The sequence below is a fragment of the Grammomys surdaster genome, unplaced genomic scaffold (assembly GCF_004785775.1).
Source record: "Grammomys surdaster isolate TR1022 unplaced genomic scaffold, NIH_TR_1.0 341, whole genome shotgun sequence".
NCBI classification, from domain to species: domain Eukaryota; kingdom Metazoa; phylum Chordata; class Mammalia; order Rodentia; family Muridae; genus Grammomys; species Grammomys surdaster.
In genome coordinates this window covers 4,500,104-4,522,181 of record NW_021604760.1, presented here as the reverse complement: position 1 = coordinate 4,522,181, position 22,078 = coordinate 4,500,104, and positions in this window count along the sequence as shown.

The window sequence follows — 22,078 nt, the reverse complement described above, 5'->3', positions numbered from 1 at the left end:
GACATAGCTTTTGGTATATGTAAAACAGTGATTTTTTTTCATTGCTTTTAACTAATGATGATCCTATTTGTAAGGATAAAACCCAAAGAGAAATCACTTTCTTTCGTGCATATTTAGGAAACTGCTGTGGTTTCTTGTTGTTTCAGCAATGCTGCGGAACCCAGGGCCTTACTCATGCTATTTAACCACTGTCTCTCAACAGAGCCTTAGTTGTTACAATGCATCTAAAATTAGCATGAATCTCAAGCTAAGTCTCACATACAGAAGTGCTCAGGAAAAGACAAAATTGAATGCTCTCTTCTGCTTATGTCTTAAATCTATATTTTCCAGCTAGGAACCAAGGGAAATCAAAGCTTCCTGCTCCACCCTGTCCTTCCTTGGTGTTCTTCCACATCACATGCACACAAAGTACTGAAAGCACACCCACAGTAAACATTTCCAAAAGAAAGGTCAAAGGTTATGTAGCATGCCATCAGCTCAAGTGCTTTTACAGAAAATGGGGAACATTGAATTCACACTGAAGCTTTTAAATTCCCAGAAAACATCCTTTCATTTCAGAGAATCAGAGTTGGCCTGTTTATTGCATATTGCTTAATAAAACTTAAAAAAAAAACCCTGAGCATTTCATTTTTTAATTAATTAATTATTTTTTTCTAATACAATACACCCAGACCACAGTTTCCCCTCCCACCACCCCTCCCAATGGCCCTGTCCTATCTGTCCCCTTCTTCAGATCAACTCCTTGATTTCCCTTCAGAAAAGAGCAGGCTTCCCAGGATATTAGCCAAATATGGCACTAAAGCTACAATAAGGCTAGATACAAATTTACATGTGGGGGCTGGGTAAGGCAACCCAGTAGGAGGAAAAGAGGCCCAGGAGCAAATGAAAGAGTCTGAGACACCCCTAATTCCTCTGTTAGGAGTCTCATTAAAACATCAAGCTAACAGCTCTAACATGTGCAGAGGACCTAGCACAGACTCATAAAGGCATACCAATTGCCTCTCCAAGTCTCTCTGAGCCTTTCTTGTATAGTGTAACAAGTTGAGTTTTCATTCTTCTAGAGGACTAAGTGATAGGACTGAAGCAGACAGCAGGAAAGATAACGAATTTTGAGATTTTAGAGGGGCGCTTTTAAGTGTATGGAAAGTAGCAGAACATTACAGCCTTCATTTTATATAAACTGAGCTGGCCTATGTCACAAATGCCCTCATAGCACTACTTAATGTGTGAATATTGAGAAAACAGAGAGATATTTGAGTATGTGTGATGTATATATGGCATATTTGAGTGTGATGCATATGTGTTCAAGAGCATATGTGTCATGCACACATACCAAGCACTCACATAACCAAGTCAAGGAAGACCAGAGAGCCTTCTTTTCATATGGACAAACAAAAAAGAGTAATATCTACTATGAGTTTTGATGTCAGAAAATCTGGGTTGATGAATTAGCTGGGATTTTTCAGACAGCAACTATATCTCCTACCTTTAAGTAGTTCTGTTCTATTTTCACTAACTGTATGTGAATAACTGAACTTCTGTGAATTCCTATGCTATTTCCATGACTATACCTCCCCTATACAGAGAGGTTCAAACCACAGAGTGCTTGAAGACGAGATTTAAACGGAGTTTTTAACAGCTCCAAAACTTCAACCTTTTTACCCAAATCTCACCGTGGATGCATGTCTCTGTTTTCTAAATATTCATACCTTAAGTAATGCTGAAATTTTCTTTCCTGTTGAGTTTCACAGGCTTAGGAGATTGAATGTATGGCATTTGGTAGCCAGCATCTAAGGAGTTGATACAATAATCAAACATGCTTTGAAAAGTCAGCAGCTTTTCATGAAAGCAGTTATAATAAACCTATGATCTACAACTTGCTTCAAGCACTACCTTCCAATTACCCAATATGCTATTTCTGTTTCTAAAATATAGATAGCTTCACTAGTGCCCCTTTCCTGATGGAAACACTCTATAAATATTTGTTGAATGAATTTTGAATGAATGTAGAAAATACTACCAGGGTCATGAATTAGCCTCATGTATTTTACAGATTTATTCCATTGATCTTTCTGAAAAACACTGTCATAAGTGGACACAGATGAAATAAATTTGATGTTCCCTGAAGAAACAAAGCATTTATCCAACAGAATTTGTAATTGCAAAGTTCTCAGTAAAATGCTAAGAATAGAGTTTGGTACATACAGAATACGTGAGGGCAGTGATAGCTGCTTTGATAAATACCTCTCAAATTTCAATAGTTTTACTGAATAAGTTTCTTCCTTACTTATGTGAGTCTCACAGTTCTGTTCCTTTGTTGGAATGTAGCTTGTTGCTGTATGAATTCACAACACCAATTCCTTTAGCCTTGAGGATTTGGATTTGAGGAAACACAAGAGGAGAAAGAAAACATGATACAATGTTTATTTACTCTCTTGGTCCAGAGTGATATACACCCCTTCAGTTCACATTCCACTGAAGAGTTCAGAACCAGTCTGTTACCAGTTCACACTGGAAGTGTAAAACTCTTATTCCTGGTTGATCAGGAACGTCTCTATAATAACATCCCACTATTGAGTGGGAAGATCATCCTCTGATAACTCTACCATTTACATATTTTCCATGTATGCACATGTTCCTGTGAGTCATGGATCTGTATAGGACTCTTCTTATACATTATTTTAAGTCATCTTTCTAAAACCCTATAAAATTATTAGCCTGATTATGAAAAACAATAAGGCTTAAAAAGGGGGTATGTCTAACTCCAATTCCAAAGTCTATCCCATATCCACTGAACCAAAGAAAGAATCAAACTTCTGGAGATTTACACAGCTCTCAAAAAGAATCTGAACTGTGGATGAACTGACATTTTACAATATTGGATGACACTAAACTTTAAACTGTATTAGACAGTTTCCCTGCTTTGGTTGTAGGTACAAGTCTAAGGAAGATTTTTTAAAAAAAAATTACTTACAGACAAAATACTTACATCTGAAATTAAAAATGCAAGTGCTTTAAGATTTTCTGTCTCTACATGTATATAGACACATATATGTTTAATATATATGAGCTTTAGATTTTTCTATGTCAACCTCAGTCATTTTCATTGAACCATGTGTTCTTTGTATTGCCACATTTAAGTAACATATAGCAAAGTAGTTGTGTCAGTGACTGAAGAAGGAAAGAGATACAGATAAATGAGTGTAGGGCATTGTTGGGGGTGATGGAAATGTTCCGCAGTTGCTGGGGTGGGTGTTTAACTAAATGTAATAAAGTCCACTGTTTTAGTTTGGGTTTTTGTTGCTGTGAAGAGACACCATGGTCAAGGCAACTCTTTTAAAAGAAAACACTTAATTAGGGATGGCTTACAGTTTTATAGATTCAGCCCATTATCATCATGGTGGGAAGCATGGCTGTGTCCATACAGACATAGTGTTAGAGGAGACTAGAGTTCTACATCTTGATTGGAAGATATCCAGGAAAAGACTGTTAACCAGGAGGATGGTCTCTTCTACACCACACAGAGCTTGAATAAAGAATCAAAATGCCCACCCCAATACTTTCTCCAACAAGGCCATACCTCCTAATAGTGCCACTTCCCATGGACCAAGCATATTCAAACCACCACAGCCAAGTGAGTCATACTCTTCTGAGTAGTGCACACTGCAGTGTATAGATTAGATCATTAAAAAAGCTGTTATTTTAAAGAAAAAACTTCAATAAGTTGAAAGAAGTGAAAATTGTAAATGCCATGTGTCACATACTCTAGCTTCCTAACATTGCTCCATCCCAGATCCAGATCCAGCAATTAGGACAAAATACATCCAAAAGGAGAGCTGTACCTGGCCCACTCAGCTCTGAGCAAGGGAGTATCATCACATTGCACAATGATAGAAATGGAGTTTTACTTGTGTGAGTGAGGTCACTCTGGGAGAATGAGAATTCCAATTCAGATAATTCAGTGGATGAACAGGTATCTAATAACTTTATCTTAGCTCAATGATGGGTACTGTGTAAGTCCCTGTATGTCTGTGGGATTATATGCACTCAATGTCTTCTATCAGAGCTCCACTGAATTTTGAAAGAGCATAATCAGTTTTGTGATTATACAACTGCATATGTAAAGCACCAGAAAGCCAAATCAGTTATATTTTTATAAACATAATGATAAAGTTTTCGTAAGTTTGCCATCACTAACAAGAAAGATGATTTGATATATGCAGATAATACATCATGTAGTCTACGCATTTGGACTCTGTAGGTACCTCACATGAAGCAAGAGTACAACTGTCAGCCTCTATGATAAAAGAGCCATGATGGTGTCACTTATTCCAAGACCATGATCTTGATTGAAAACACAGGAAAATTGGTCCCAGGAAATGGGCTTTTCTTGTTGTCTTTCTTACTTGTTGATTAAGTAAGATAAACTGACAGTCAAGTTTATCTGCAGGGATATTGTAAAACTATTACTTTTGATAGCAACAATATGTCATGATTTTACATGTTAGAAAATATGTTTTTATTTCTACTGTTTAGATATTCTCTTCTCCATCTACAAAAATCCTGTCCATGCTTCGAAACCAAACTCATGTGTTATCCGTCCTCAGGAGCCATTTATGATCCTGTAAACACCAAAGCAGAATTAGATCCTCCTTAATATTTCTGTAGCAATACACTTGTATTTCCACATAATGTTTAGCACCTGAGCAGACTTCACCTTCATGCCTACTGGACTGTAAATTCTACAATATTCTAGAATTCATCACAGTTATCTGGCAAGAAGTACATGCCTAATAACTACTTGTTAAGCAACTTTGAATGCAGAAAATTCAACTCAGGCATCATGACTTCTTGAGTGGTAGGCATGTTTATAGTATAACGATCTTGCTACACTTTGTTTCAAGTCAAAAATCAGTAGGCTTGATCAGGTTCATAGATACTATTTGGCCATTTGAATCTATTGACTAAACAAGGTTTAAAATAAGCAGATTTTATACAAAATGACAATTACTATGGAAATTTTTTTCTGCACTTGTTGTGATGTTAAGTTGACATTGTAAAAATGAGAGTTGTTTTACTAAAACTCTCAGGGAAATAAAAACAAATATTTCCTACCAAGCTCTTCATAATTATACAATCATTAATCATCATCATCCTCTTGCTATCAAGAAAAATTAAAAATATTAAAAAATAGGACTCCTGTCCGTCGTTTGGTCCTTTTGGCTGGGGTAGACACCTAGCTGGTCTGTTCCCGTGAAGACACCATATCCTTAGCCATCCTAGAGGGGCCACTGCACTCAGAGCAGCAGACATCATATCCTGAGCCATCCTATAGGAACCACTGCACTCAGCAGCAGGATTTCAGGATCCCAGAGGCAGCCTGAGTCCCAGGAGTTCTACCCAGGAGCTCAGGATCACAGAGACATTGAGACTCAAAGGAGTACTGACACAAGCAAGATAACTGGAAAAACAGGCTCTAGTCAGAGACAGTAAGTACAGGTAGCACTACAGTTAACCAGATGGCAAAAGGGAAGTGGAAGAACATAAGCAACAGAAACCAAGGTTACCTGGGATCATCAGAACGCAGTTCTCCCACCATAGCAAGCCCTGTATACCCCATCACACCAGAATTTAAATCAGAATTTAAATCAGAATTAAAAGCTAGATTCAGAATTAAAATCACTTCTCATGATGATGATAGAGGACTTTAAGAAAGACATAAATAACTCCCTTAAAGAAATACAAGAGAACACAGGTAAACAAGTAGAAGCTTTTAAAGACAAAACACAAAAATCCTTTAAAAAATTGCAAGAAAACACAATTAAACAGATGAAGGAATTAAACAGAAATCATCCAGGATCTAAAAGTGGAAGTAGAAACAATAAAGAAATCTCAAAGGGAGACTACCCTGGAGATAGAAGACCTAGGAAAGAGATCAGGAGTCATAGACGCAAGCATCATCAACAGAATACAAGAGATTGAAGAGAGAATCTCAGGTGGAGAAGATACCATGGAAAACATTGACACAACTGTCAAAGAAAAATGCAAAATGCAATAAGCTTCTAATCTAAAACATCCAGGAAATCCAGGACACAATAAGACCGAACCTAAGGACAATAGGTATAGATGAGAGTGAAAATTCCAAACTAAAAGGGCCAGTAAATAGCTTCAACAAAATTATAGAGGAAAATTTTCCTAACCTAACGAAAGAGATGCCCATGAACATACAAGAAGCCTACAGAACTATAAATAGACTAGACCAGAAAAGAAATTCCTCCTGTAACATAATAATCAAAACATTAAATGCACAAAACAAAGAAAAAATACTAAAAGCAAGTAAGGGAAAAAGGTCAAATAACATATAAAGGCAGACCTATAAGAATTATACCAGACTTCTCACCAGAGACTATTAAGCCAGAAGATCCTGGACAGATATCATACAGACCCTAAGAGAACACAAATGCCAGCCCAGATGACTATACCTAGCAAAACTCTCAATCGCTATAGATGGAGAAACCAAGATATTCCATGACAAAACCAAATTTACACAATATCTTCCCACAAATCCAGCACTGTAAATGACAGTAGATGGAAAACTCCAACAAAAGGAGGAAACTACAACTTAGAAAAAGCGAGAAAGTAATCTTCCAATAAACCCAAAAGAAGAAGCTACACAAACATAATTCCACCTCTAATAACAAAAATAACAGGAAGAAATAATCAATTTCCTTAATATCTTCTAACATCAATGGACTCAGTTCTCCAATAAAAAGACGTACTTTATCAGACTGGACACATAAACAGGACCCAGAATTTCACTGCATATAGGAAACGCACCTCAGTGACAAAGACAGACACTACCTCAGAGTAAAAGGATGGAAAACAATTTTCCAACCAAATGGTCCCAAGAAACAAGCTGGAGTAGCCATTCTACTATCGAATAAAATCGACTTTCAACCAAAAGTTATCAAAAAAGATAAGGAAGGACACTTCATACTTAGCAAGGAAAAAATCTACGAAGATGAACTCTCAATTCTGAACATCTATGCTCCAAATGCATGGGCACCCACATTTAAAAGAAACCTTACTGAAGCTCAAAGCACACATTACACCTCACACAATAATAGTGGGGGATTTCAACACCGCAATCTTGGACAGATCATGGAAACAGAAACTAAACAGAGACACAGTGAAATTAACAGAAGTTATAAACCAACTAGACTTAATAGATATCTATAGAACATTTCATCCTAAAAATAAAGAATATACCTTTTTCTCCGCACCTCATTGTACCTTCTCCAAAATAGACAATGTAATTGGTCACAAAGCAGGCTTCAACAGATACAAAAACATTGAAATAATTCTTTTAGCCTATCAGATCACCATGGACTAAGACTGGTCCTCAATAACAACAAAAACAATGGAAAGCTCACATACACATGGAAACTGAAAAATGCTCTACTCAATGATGACTTGGTCAAGGAAGAAATAAAGAAAGAAATTAAAGACTTTTTAGAATTTAATGAAAATGAACGTTCCTCATACCAAAACTTATGGGACACAATGAAAGCAGTGTTAAGGGGAAAACTCATAGCTCTAAGGGTCTACAAAAAGAAACAGGAGAAAGTGTACACTACCAACTTGACCCCACAACTGAAAGCTCTAGAAAAAAAACAAGCAAGTACACCCAAGAGGAATACAGAATAGGAAATAATCAAACTCAGGGCTGAAACCAACCAAGTAGAAACAAAAAGAACTATACAAAGAATCAACAAAACTAGGATCTGGTTCTTTGAGAAAATCAACAAGATAGATAAACCCTTAGTCAGACTAACCAGAGGGCACATAGACAGTATCCAAGTTAATAAAATTAGAACTGAAGAGGGAGACATCACAACAGAAACTGAGGAAATTGAAAAAATCATTAGATCCTACTACAAAAGCCTATACTCAACAAAACTGGAAAATCTGGATAAAACAGACAATTTTCTAGACAGATACCAGATACCAAAGTAAAATCAGGAGCAAATAAACCACCTAAACAGTCTCATAACCCCTAAAGAAATAGCAGCCGTCATTAAAAGTCTCCCCACCAAATAAAGCCCAGGACCAGAGGGTTTTAGTGGAGAATTCATCAGACCTTCAAGGAAGACCTAATACCAATTGTCTTCAAACTATTCCACAAAATAGAAACAGAAGGAACACCACCCAATTCATTCTATGAAGCCACAAGTACACTCATACCTGAACTACACAAAGACCCAACAAAGAAAGAGAACTTCAGACCAATCTCCCTTATGAATATCGATGTAAAAATACTCAATAAAATTCTCACAAACCTAATCCAAGAACACATCAAAACAATCATCCATCATGATCAAGTAGGCCTTTTCCCAGGAATGCAGGGATGGTTTAATATTCGGAAATCCGTCAATGTAATCCACTATATAAGCAAACTCAAAGAAAAAAAAAACACATTAGCATCTCACTAGATGCTGAGAAATCATTTGACAAAGTTCAACATCTCTTCATGGTAAAAAAAGTCTTGGAAAGATCAGGAATTCAAGGCCCATACCTAAACATAGCAAAAGCAATATACAGCAAACCAGTAGCCAACATCAAACTAAATGGAGAGAAACTTGAAGCAATCCCACTAAAATCAGGCACTAGACAAGGCTGTCCATTCTCTCCCTACCTATTCAATATAGTACTAGAAGTTCTAGCCAGAGCAATTAGACAACAAAAAAGTCAAAGGGATACAAATAGGAAAGGATGAAGTCAAAATATCACTATTTGCAGATGATATGATAATATACTTAAGTGACCCCAAAACTTCCACCAGAGAACTCCTAAATCTGATAAACAACTTCAGCAAACTGGCTGGATATAAAATCAACTCAAACAAATCATTAGCCTTCCTCTACACAAAGGATAAAGAGGCTGAGATGGCACATGGAAGGTGGTTGTTGGAAGTATGTAGAGACCGAGGTTGTTGGCTGGGATTCCAAAAGATGAAGGGGGAGGCTGAGTATCCCATGAGAAGCAACCTGTGCCAGCAAGCAGAGGGAAGTTGTCGATGGTGACAGGGCTGAATTTCAACTGGATGTTGCTTGTGTGCTCCTTGAATAATGTTTCTTTACAGGACTCAAAGAAATCAATCCCAGAAGCTGGGTACATGTGATGGTATATATTTCACAAATTTTGAGTGAAATGGAAGTTATCATCTTCCAACCAAGTTCAATGATATTTCTCAACAAAATTAATGTAATTTTGCCACCAAAATAATATAATCAGATAATTAACAAGTATCTACTGTGTTAAGAACTGGCATAGCTAGAAAGAAGCAGGTGACCTAATTTCTCTCTTTTATAAATGAGAAAACCACAAAAGCTAAACAAAACAAGAAGTGTTCCATATGGTATGTGAAAGAAGTGAAAATTCAGGGACTTGGGGAGATGGCTTAGTAGTTAATCCAGAGGACACAGGCTTAGTTCTCAGGACCCACATGGCAGCTCATGGCTAATAATAATGTGAGTTGCAAAGGACCCGTTGCCTCTTCTGGCCTCTCTGGGTACCAGGTGCACAGGCGGGGCTCATACATATATTCTGGTAGATGTTTCCAAATGTAAAATAAAATAAATACATCATTGAAAGGAGAAATAAAAATGATGCCATGCCCTGAGATGAATTATAGCCTCAGATTCATACAGTGCAAGTCCATCCCTGGTATCTGTGTTTTTATGTGAGCTGGGGTGTGCATGTACCTGAGTGTATGAGGATATTTACAGAGGTGATTTGTAAAGATGAGAGGCTGGTGAGATGGCTCAGTGAGTAATCCAGCCAGATGATCTAAATTTAATCCTCAAAACCTGAGTAAAGTAAAGGAGAAAACTGATGCCTACAGGGTATGCTGTGCCTTGCATAAGCACTCATTGGCTTGTGCCCCTTCCTACCAAGTAAATAAAATGTAGTAAGTAAAAGAAAACCCCAAACCAAACAAGAACAGAAAATGAAGACTTTAGAGTGGGTTCTCACCCAGCCTACTGGTAGCTGTCTTTACAAGAGGAGATTGGGAAAGAAAAACAAACATTAGGGCATTTGTGTAAGGAAGACCATGTGAGGTCAGTAAAAAGTTGGCCACCAAGCTGGGCGGTGGTGGCACACGCCTTTAATCCCAGCACTTGGGAGGCAGAGGCAGGCGGATATCTGAGTTCAAGGCTGTTCTGGTCTACAGAGTGAGTTCCAGGACAGCCAGGGCTATACAGAGAAACCCTGTCTCGAAAAAAGACAAAAACAAAAACAAAAAAAAACAAAACAACAAAAAGTTGGCCACCTACAAGCCAGTGAACAATGTCTTAGATAAAACATCCTTCTTGACTCTTAAACTGTGAGCAAATGAATTTTTCTTGCTTGAGCCACTCCATCTGTGGTATTTTGTTATGACAACCACAGCAAACTAACAAACACCCACACATTTTTAGGTTTATACAAACATTTCTCCTCCCTCCTCCCTCTTCTCCAATTTAAAAACACGTCTTTGCTTAGTGCTCTGTTTTGGCTTCCTAAAACCTTTTGTTAAGTAGGCAGCAGGGCAATAATTAGCTTGTGTTCTGCTGTCTTCCTTCATTATGGTACCACCTCCCCATGGAAATTCCTAGTTTCCTGCTCTCTAAAAGTATCCAGGAGAAACACTCAAGTCTAGAGGGTCAAAAATCAGAGTCATATAGGAGAGGACACAAGTAGTGTTTGTTTCTTGTGACCTGGGTCATCTCACTTAAAATAATGTTCTCTAGCTCCATCCATTTATTTGCAAATTTCATTTTTCTCAGTAGCTAAGTCTCATTGTGTTTATGTTACCACACATTTATTGTCTATGAATCATTTTATGCACATGTAAGCTGGTTCCATTTCCTAGCTATTTTAAACAGAGCTGCACTACACACGGATGAGCAAGTATCTCTGGTTAGGAAATATATTCCTTCTGGTGTTTGCCTGGGAGTGCACTTGATTTACACAGTAGGTAAATCAGTCTATACTGCCCCCAACAATGAGCCTCCACAGCATCTGCTATCATTTGGTGTGTTTGTTTGTTTTTAAAAAAATACTCTAATTTTCTAATTTACTCTAATTGGGTATTTTATAACCAAAGATAGCCTTAATCAGAGAAGCTTCTATTTATAGTGATAGGTGGTGACTGCAGAAACTTTGTTGTTCAAAGTGCTGAAAATAAATGGTAGCTGTGTGCTCATCTTCTCATGGAAAATGGTGACATACCCTTTAAGGATTAACAACAATGCAAAAGAAAAGACAGAAAGAACTTAAGAGCCAAAAGATAGGAAGAAGACTGAAAAATGCTATCTTCAGGGCATTGCACAGAGATACATTCATGATCTCACATCATCTACAGTTTGCTGCACTGGAAATGGAAAGACTGAGCCTGTGAATAGTCGATTATGAATCAGGAGGCCCCAACGTTCCTTACTGCCAATGAACTCTGAGGAAGGTGCATTGTCTTCAGCTGTTTAACCAACACAGCGGTCCCCAGTATATAATTTCAAACCAATGGTCATACAGATGGCCCTGGTTAAACTCAGTGGATCTTAAAACAAAATAGAGGCATGAATGTGGGAGAGGAACTTGTGCAGATTGATGGGTGATACGGAGATCAAAGACAGTGTCAGTCAAAGTAATCAAAATGCATTTTATACATGTATAAAACTCTCAAGGAATAAATTTAATTAATAAAACAAGGGGAAAGGGAAGGGCAATGGGCTATCTTGCAACACTGGATAAAATAACAAAGATCCTGGCTCAGAATTTTCTCCCAGCTCTTAGTAAAGAATTTGAATTTGTGGATGATAGGAAGGAGAGTGAAAACTGCCTACCTAAGTCCCAGCCCAGTGTGGCCACTGGGGGTCCCAGGTTAACGGTTTCTAGGGATTTAAGGCTGATATAAAGGAATGGAGATGGGTTAGAACAGAGGTCTGAGAGGATCCACAGGAAAGAGCAAGGCTGGCTCCACACCAAAGTTCCATGAGCTCCCAGTGAATGGAGGTAGAGTTCCCCAGGAAATGGAGGTAGGGTGAGGGGAGGGACATCTCGAGCAGGCTGTTGCATGGTAAGGGTGGGACAGGAGCGATCATAATGGAGCACAAGAAGGAGAGTAAAATTCACTTTCCTGAGCCCCAGTTAATTTCAAGCCTAACATCTAAATGTATTTTAATAATTATGGCATCTCTTTGCACCACAAGTGATTGTGGGATGGATGTCATAATTATTAAAATTGGAAGACCAATATGTTTTAAATATGTATTTCCTAGCAAAGGTAAGTAAATGTGAAAACTGTAATGGCAACAAAAAAAAACCCTCATAAAATAAAACCCCAAATGAAAGCTCATTAATCATAAGCACGGACAGTCTTACTTTCTGGGATATCTTAGGTGTCATGTTTTTCAAAGCAAGTGTATTTTCTAATGATCACTAGCAAGGTATTTTTGTTCGCTCCAGCTTTTTGTGGTTTGAAATGTTACACTAAAAGACTCTGATGGCCCCTATAGACCATGGAGATGTATTTCTCAGTGGAGCACTTTATCTGAGGGGAATGTCAGTGTTCCTCGGATAATTTTAAAGATCAGATTTTTTACAGAGTATGTTGACCTCTCCTCTAGGAAGATGTAAGTATTCTGGGTATGGTGCTTCCAAATCTTGGACACCTCCAATGGCTCCACCTTCAGTGCCTCTACAACTGTGAACACCAAGCTCGCCTCCTGCACATGAATCCATGATGAAAAAGACCATATGCTGTTATATATCAACATAAATTTCCCAACAAATGTTCATATCTTTGCAGACATCAGGCTTCTGTTCCTCTATCCACAGTAGGGAAATAATATTTTTATGCCGGCATACGGTAATAAGACCTAGTTACCTTCAAATTCTTACACTTGTAGTTCACTGCCAACTGTTCCTGCTCCACCACCAACAGGTGCTTCAGCATAGAGCATGCGGGTGAGAAGACATACACCTCAAGTGCTGGGAGCCGATGATCCTGAAAAGCACTGCTTCTTTTAGAAGAAATAACAGCTTCTCATTAATATCCCAGACTCTTAAATATGCTGGAAGGTTGTGAGAGCGTACCCCTGCGTGTGGTGAATTGCAGAAGGCAGCAAAAACTTCAAACACTTTATTGTTCATCTCTGTCTCTAGTTAGACCTCACTAGAGCAAACAGAGGCTGATCTAGCCAAATCTGAACCATAACACGAGAATCCTGTCTTTAATAGCTCCCAGGTTAGTTTCTAAAGTCGATGGAAGGTACACAGGTGCTGGGGGCTTGTGGTAGAACTGATCTGAACAATACTCTGGAGACCATGGATGCTAGTCAGGTTGCAGCCATATAAATATTAAGTAAGCCACAAGATCGCCTCCATCTCTATCTTTCTGTTTTTACAGTAGGAATGATAGGTGTTTAAATTGTTGCACATGGCTCATGTAATTTCCAGTTTTTTTAACACCTTCAAAACTATCTTTTCTTGCAGCTTTGCCAACTTCATAAATGGCCTCAATCAGGATCCTACCAGAGTTTCAGAGTCAAAAACTCAACTTTCAGGTACTGAAAGTACACTGCATATTTAGTTTGGTTTCCTGTGCGTATATGTGAAAATGTCCAGCAAAGAGTGTCACTAGGGATTGAGGAAAGATGCAATGTTCAGGTCTCTAACTGCACATCTTTTTACAGATACTCTGTGTGTTAATTAGTATAATGTCTGCCATGACAGAGAAAAACCACCAAGGAGAAAAGGGTTTGGATCTCAATAAAAGAAGAAGGAAAATGAGAACAGAGTGGCTTCTTAGCACTAGCAAGAAGGAAGGGTGAGATTTCTACCTCAAGGGTTCAAACAGGAATAAAGAATGGGAGTAAAAGGAATTTTGTCTCTTACTCTAGAAATTTTGTTAGGTCAATTTGAGGATCTTAAAACTCAAGTCTAAGACAATATCTAAGGGGTTTCCTCCCTGGAACAAAAGTTTCTGTTCCTGGGGTGATGGTGGATAACTCAGTTGCTGTCCCCTTAGCAGGGTGGACATTGTGGCTTTCTCTGCAAAGAATCACTGTCATGATAGTCTATGGTTCAGTTTCTTAATCTTTGGATGTCTAGCCCAAGAGTGGTCACATAATTAAACATGAGGGTCTAGGAAAAATAGCAGCAATAAAAGGGCTCTGAAAGTACAATGGCCTCAATTTTTTTTTTTTTAAAAAAAGCATGCATAATGAATCCTGGGCTGGTTATGGCAGTTCTTGTTTCATTGTCTGACTTTACAGCAGCCTCAGATCTGAGCACACAATGTGCACACTTTGAATCAGGCATACTGTGTAATACTTCCTAGAACATCTCAGTCAAGTCAGGACTATGAGTGTTGTGTTGCAGAGCTGTGACGGAACTCTCATTCTGTTTGCATAGAAACATATTGGACATGGGTAACAGATTTTAAGGTTTTTCCACCCTCATTCTTCAGCATGTAAGTATTGATTATAAAATGAAATTGTGCTTATTGATTATAATGACATTGATTATAAAATGAAATTGTTGATCAACTCGGAAAAATCTTGACAATGCTTCAGCAGTCAATTATTTTGCCCAAATTTAATACTTTCTGTAACAATAAACATGCAATTTACCACATTAACGTAAAAGTTGCTTTGTCTTTAATGAATGCTTAAATCCTATGCACAGCAAGAAATAATATTAGTATGGATGTTTTTGTTGTTTGTTATTGATAAATGTTTGATTTGTATACCAATATAATGTACTTATTTACCAATACATAAAAGTTTCTGGGTAAAAGGGGTTATAAGTGGCAAAAGTTCTCCTCCGTCCTACTTAAACACAGTTCACTCCCATAGATTTGTTTAGCCTCCAGTAGCTCCCACTAGAAGGATCAGGGTTCAGAATCAGCAAAGCCGCTAAATTACACTCCTTCAAGATTTCACTGCATCCTAGGATGTAAGTCTGTTCTCAGCTGTCACTATATCCTATTCCATGTCAGAGTTTCATCTAACGTATCAAAGGCTATTAAAGGGTCAAGTTTTCAAGTCAAGTAGCATTTTTAGTATGAACCATCACCAGCCCTCCCCCAGTTTGGACAAGATGGATCAATGTTTAAATTCCCAGGGTAAGAAGAAACACTGAAAATTACAGTTGTCATTGTAATTAAAGTTCTGGCATTTAATAGAAGAATTGATCTAAACACTTCATCTTCAAAATTGATTCTATGTAGTCACCATAAAAATGAAGCCCAGACCACGTGCACTGAACCATTGCTTCTTTCACAGCAGCATTGGGAAGCTCTGAAGTGGTGTCTTCATGAGCTAATGTTTCTTAGGGTCTTCACCTTTCAGAGTCTGAATCATTAGTTAATCATTTAGATAAGACACTAGAGATTGTTTAACCACCTCAACAACAATCTGGTGTTTTTATATTTTAATTTTATTATTTTATTTAATTTTCCTCTTGAGACAGTCTCGATTGACCTAGACCATACTCTGTAGCCAAAGGTGGCTTCTAAGTCATGGGAATCTTCCTGCTTCACCTTCTCAAATGCCGGAGCTGCAGGCATGAGCTACTCCTCCTAGCACATCTAAGGATTTTAAAGCTCTAGACAGCTCCATAGTCTTTTAAAACAGTTATCCCAAGCAAAATAGTCCCACCAGTCCATTGCAGAAACACATGGCTATCGTGAAGCACAGACCACAGCTGAAACCTGATTGCTATTTCATAAAAGACAAGACACTGCTTGTATCTAATAAAGTAAGTGTCAAGTATTGAAATAGAGGAGAGGGTAGAGGAAGAGAAAGAAATGGAGATGGAGATGCTTGTATAACTTTCGTGCTTCTGAGCAAAACTGAAACTTGTTTAAAAATGTAGCTCTGAAATGACTGGGAAGCTATGTCCTGAGAGATATCAAAATGAGTGATAAAATGTGGAAGGGAGTATTCTATATTACTGTGCCTCAGAAAACATAGTTCACTGGTTTCCTTGACCTCTACAGTGCCCAAGAGGAGTCATAATATTAGGCCCTTTACAATATTCCACACATAAAGGACATTTATTTGGATATTAACAGAACCTCAGGCTACTAGGATCATGACTAAAATCTTCACTGAGCACATTGAACAGGATTAAAGGTAGTTCTTCTTGAATGTCAAGAATCCTGGATGTGATCACTTCCTTTCCAGGCTCAGATCCTCCTTCAGTCCTCTGCCCCCTATACAACTCTGCTTACCATTGTGTTCCAACCTGTCTTTGAATAATCATTATGTTCCAGGAATTTTAATAACTTCTCATTAATTTGTATGAACTTAATAGTTCATCTCTCCTCGGTAAAGAATGGCTCAGAGAATGTGACAGTCCTAGAGGATAATAACTGAGTCAAAGAAAGATGGGAGAATTTGAAATCAGGTTCTAAGTGACTGGAAAGCCAACTGAACTGCTGCTTTTACCTGTAGTGGGATATAGCAGCTCAGATTTGAGGCTGAAATACCTGCTTGTCTCCAAATACAACTGTGTTTAATCCACACACAACGTACATGGTGAATAAAGTTAGTCATGTGGTTCTTGGCATGTATAGTGAGCACAGCTCATTTAAATTTCATGACCCCTTTCTGTGATAAAGGAAGGAGTGTAATGTCTGAATCTGTATGATGCGTCAAGGGTTCATAAAAGGAGCTGGAAGAGCAGAGGGTCAAACAGGATACATTTCTCAACATAAGTTATGCTATGCTTTCCGATAATATAGACAGATTTTCATACCTTAGAGAAAACTAGACTTTTAGAAAGAGATTCATGGCAATGTACATGTGTCTGTCCTGTACATGTGTGTTTACATGTATACATATCACCTTTGGAAAGGATTCTCCTTCCTTAGTTAATAATGAGGTGCCTTTTTGGACACCTGGTAACTTGAAAAGGTGGTTCTTTCACTTTCTGAATTAATGTGCTTTTCCAGGTTCCTTCCCCATATTTCAAGCTCCAATAACCAAACTATACTACAGAGAATACTAGGCCAAGTTCCACAGATATTACTACTAAATCTTTTGCCTTTAACTGCTTGTCAGCTTCATGTACAGTATTTCTCTTCAGATTCTCCAGTGGGGATTCATGTGGGTCAGTCGACACATTGGCTGGCAAGTATATAATTCCTGCCAAATCATGCCGTTGAGATGGGAACATTAATTTATCTCAGCAGACATGTGTCTATGAAGCTTAACAACACAGCCATATGCTACATGAGGAAGGAATATTACCAAGAAAGCAGTTAGCACCAGAACCCATGCTAGAACATTTGATAAGGACCATGTGAATGATATTTGTTTTATTTTTAGAAGTGTGTTGTTTGTTCTTATTATCTTCTGGCCTTAATGTAGATTCTGCAATGCTTTAAATGAGCTTCTGGTTTTCTTGCTGTCCTTCTTCAATGTTGGTGATACACAGGGCATGGTCGTGGATTTCTGAACATAAATTCATCAATCCTACCTAAGACCTGGTGGGAGTAAGTCTCATGATAGGGCCCAGGAGGTATCACAGTAAGGTCAATGTAAGCCCATTCTTACCTTTGCCCAGGTTTGTTGTACAACTTTTGTAAATAAAATACATTGTCCAATGAATTCAATATATACAGGCCATTTTAAAATGTAGAACAGTGGGATAATAGAAAATCATTAATTGGGCTATCTCCAAATGACTATATACATTTTATGTATTATTACTCTAATGCTTTTGTGTATACTTTTCAGTATAATATGGTAATTAACATATAACTCATTTTATTTTTTCTGAAAGTGATACATGTTCACCCTCACAAATATAAATTTTAAACAAAATGCCAGTAGCTATTGTAATAAAAAAAATACTATGACCAAAATATTGCCACAGTTAGGTTGTTTCAATATTTTACCATAATAAGTACAAGCATAATGAAGAGTACTATTCCTAGTTGCTTTTGTAGCTTTTCATAAATATTTGCTGTTTTGAGGCATACATAGATTTTTGAACATTTACCTTAATAATGGTCTTATGATAACTACTTTGTGTACCATCACCAAAAAGGGGAGTCAACTGTGAAGTATCATATTCATAGACAGCAGATGTACTTAGGGACATGGATTCTAGAGACACAACACATAAGCTGAATTCTGAGCTTCAGCCTGTAACAGTATGTATCTGCTTGACTGCATATTTTGTTCACTTCTAAAGTAGACAGGCTACTGTACCTTCTCAGACTGTTATAAATATTAAATGACATGGATTACACTAGAGCGGGTGTCTGGTAAAACTTTTTAACTATTTAACTTTTATAGAAGTATAATTTTCCAAATTTATCTCATAAAACTAAAATATACAACCTTGAAAATACACTTTACCCAGGTGAATGCCTTATGTTTATACTGATATTTATAAAAATGTAATCACTGAGTCAATGCTCATCTTTACAATTTGATAAAGATTTTCTTTGAATGATTTTGCTATGATCTTGATGGATCTAATGATTTTGTTGAGCCTTGTATGGTTTATTTATTTACTAGGTAATAAATGTGCTATAATTTCCATACTCCTAATTATTTTATTGGACCAAACAAACATTCTTAACATTTTCCAGAAACATCAGATTTGGATCCTTTAAGTAATCTTGAAAATTAATGTGTTTTGTCTGTCTGTAATGGTGTTTTATAAATAGAACAATTGCTGTTAGTCTGATGTGTGGGAAAATTCTAACATTAACAACTACTTTGCAGTTTTATTTATGATCCTTATTTCTGGGCAGTATCTACTTCTTATCTATAGAAGTCAGAGTCATTGGTTTTCAGATTTATAAATTATACCTACTTATGGTATAACATGATGTTCTCATACATGTGTACATTGTGCAGTATAAAAATTGGGGTTCATTAATCGATTTTTATTAGGATGTCCTAACTAAAATGGCTTTTACCACTTACCATCACTAAATGGTACTGAGCAATATGATTTCACTGGTTAAAGTATTACCTCCTGCATTACCCTGTAATTGTGTGTTCTTTCATATGTCTGCTTCCATATGCACATCGATCTCCCTATATGTGTCTTCTTAGATTTCATTTTTCTTAAATCAATTAATATAGTTGTTTAAATATGTTATGTCAAAGTTCATTGTTCTACTGTCTAGAACTGCAGCATTATTGAATAAAACAGACATTCACATCTATTTAAGGCTTTTCTGGATGTACTCCTCACCCCCACCTCTTCCTGTTGTTCCTGACTAAAATATCTTAAAGCTTTGAATGCTTCTGTCACTGCTATGGATTTTAGAAAAGCTTCTCCATTTTCTTGTTCTCTTATTACTTGATTTCATATTCCATTCAAGTGTTCACTTGGGGAGATTTATTGTGAGAGATGTGAGCTTATGTCATAGGTTTTCCTCTTTCTAGTGTTTTGGTCTCTTTAATATAGACATAAAAAGCACTAAATCCACCAAATGTCTTTTCCTCAAAGTTTTCTTAAAAACATATATTTATTAGAGCATCTTAACAGCTTTTGTACATGATTAATTCTTAATCTTCATTCCAAATGTCTAATGCAGTTATTTGCTGTATATTACAAGAACATGACATATTTTAATGACTATCTGAGAGTCTCCAATGGAAGGGCAGGTCTATGGGCTGTTCTGCTAAGTAATGTGCCTAGAACTGAGGAGAAAGTTATTCTCTTTAAATTCTCCAAAAAATTAGATATGAGATAATCTACTAATACAGTATTTGAATATTAACTATGTTGAGACAAAGCAGTATTGTATTTTTTTACTTTTATAAAAATAAATTTAGAAACATAATTTGCTTATACATAAATATTATTTATATTGTCATGTTATGCCACATAAGGATCACACATTCCTTTAAGTAAGATTTCTATGTTTCAGAAATACTCTCCAAAAAACTACGATTATATTGAAGATTGAAAGGAGTATTGTAATCTCAGGCAGAGGGATATGGTATATAAAGTTCACCTATTCACTCTGTATTAGTTAGCATTCTTACCACAATGACCAAGTACGTAAGCAATACACTTGACGAAGGAAGAACTTGTTTGGGCTCATGGTTCTAGAGTTGTTAGTCTATTATGGCAGAAGGGCATACAGGAAAAAAGAAGTTCAAGTCAAGGCAAGAGAGGATCAGAGCAAGAAAGAAAAATATTTAGAAAAGCAAGAACAAAATATTCCCAAGAACACACCCCTGAAATATATTTCCTCTAACTAGGGCCTACCTCCTACCTTTATCCACCCCTCAAGATTGCTACCCTATCATGGATTTATGAAGACATGATTGGATGAAATCATTTCTTTGTCAGGACCACCTAATCTATCTCTGGAAATGTGATCCAGACATAATCAGAGGGGTGCTCATGCTTAAGCTCTCAGGTATTTTTCAACCCAATTGAGTTGACAAACAAAATTAGCCATTGTACATTCACATAATTATAGATTCAAGAGGTTTTTGTTAATTACTCACTATAGACAAAGCCAATTGTGGAGAGGGGGTGCTAAGAAGGGGTCTCTGTCCCCAGGGACACAGAAGGTATGATAATACTGAATTTTGTAAGTTCTCTGTTATATTCGTGGATTTTTTTAAAAGTTACATACATTGTAATTATTACTTTGAAGTCTTTCATCCTATCTTTCATAAAAACAAGCCTTCGTACCAGCTGCTTACCTCCATGAAAAGTTCTGATGTGGCTGCTTGTGCAGATACTTTTTGAACAGAAAAACAGAGACTAATTAACATCTATTATTGTTCTGTGACACTTTGTGATTGGAAAGTCCATATGTGCAGAAGTTGTTACAAGAAAGGGCTTCAAATAGAAAGAACTGAGCAATAGAAAGATATAAACTGTTATCCAATCTCCATAAGAGATGATGAGAGATAAAGAAAAAAAATCAAATCAATAAGGAAGAAAGAAATCTGGGGAAGTGGCACAGTAGACATGTGAAAGTCTTGAAGGGTGACCAGCTGTTGCATCTCTGAGATTTGTCACACACAAAAAAAGAGGGACTTGTTGGAGAGAGTCAGTTGACAGAAAGCTGTTGTGGAGGGCTGATGAAGTGGCAGCATCAGGGAGAGCTGGAGAGCAGGGAACTATACTGGGAAAGAGCCCGGGGCAGATGCAGGGTTTCAAGCAGTTCCTCTTGCTGCACAGACTGTCTGCACACAGAGACTTGGATCTGGCAGCAGGCTGAGCTCTTGGCAGGGACAAGGCAGCTTCTTTTTCTGTCTCTGCCGCTTTCCCATCTTGCCATTGTCAGCTTCTGCCTTGAGGAAGAGGAGATGACCTTGCTGCATCTTGTTTTTCTCAGAAGATGGCATGACTAGAGAGAGGAAATGGCCCTGGCACGTGGCAGAAGAGATAGCTCTGTAGCTACCAGGTGGGCCTATTCATTGGCATGTCTTTCAGCATCCATGTGAGACATTAAAGAAGCCACAATAAGGAGCTAGGAACTGTCCAGATCTACCAACATTGACCAGGCTGGCCTCGAACTCAGAAATCTGCCTGCCTCTGTCTCCCAAGTGCTGGGATTAAAGGCATGTACCACCACTGCCTGGCAGGAGGTTCTCAAAATGGGCTACAAATGAATGCCCTTTGGGAGGCTGCAAGCTCTTGCTGGTAACCCCGAATAAACCCAGAGAGATTTGATGCAGGCTGGAGTTTAAACAACTCTTGTGATCACTGTGAAAGAAAAGGACCACAATACTTCTTGCGTTAAATCTATAAAATGCTGAGTTTTGAAAATGGTGCAAAAGGGTGTCTGTGATTCACTGAGAATATTCACCATAAACATCTACAGGTTGGTTTTGTTTTTGTTGTTTGTTTGTTTGTTGGTTTGTTTGTTTGTTTCTATTCACAGATGGTTCCACAGATCCTCGACAGAAAGGAAACAGTCAACTTTCCTAAGACTGGACCAATATCCCCATATCTATTTTCTTAGATTTTCCAGAGACACATCACCCCAAAGTCAGCAGGAATTAGCTAAAAATAACACTACCCTAGTTCTGCT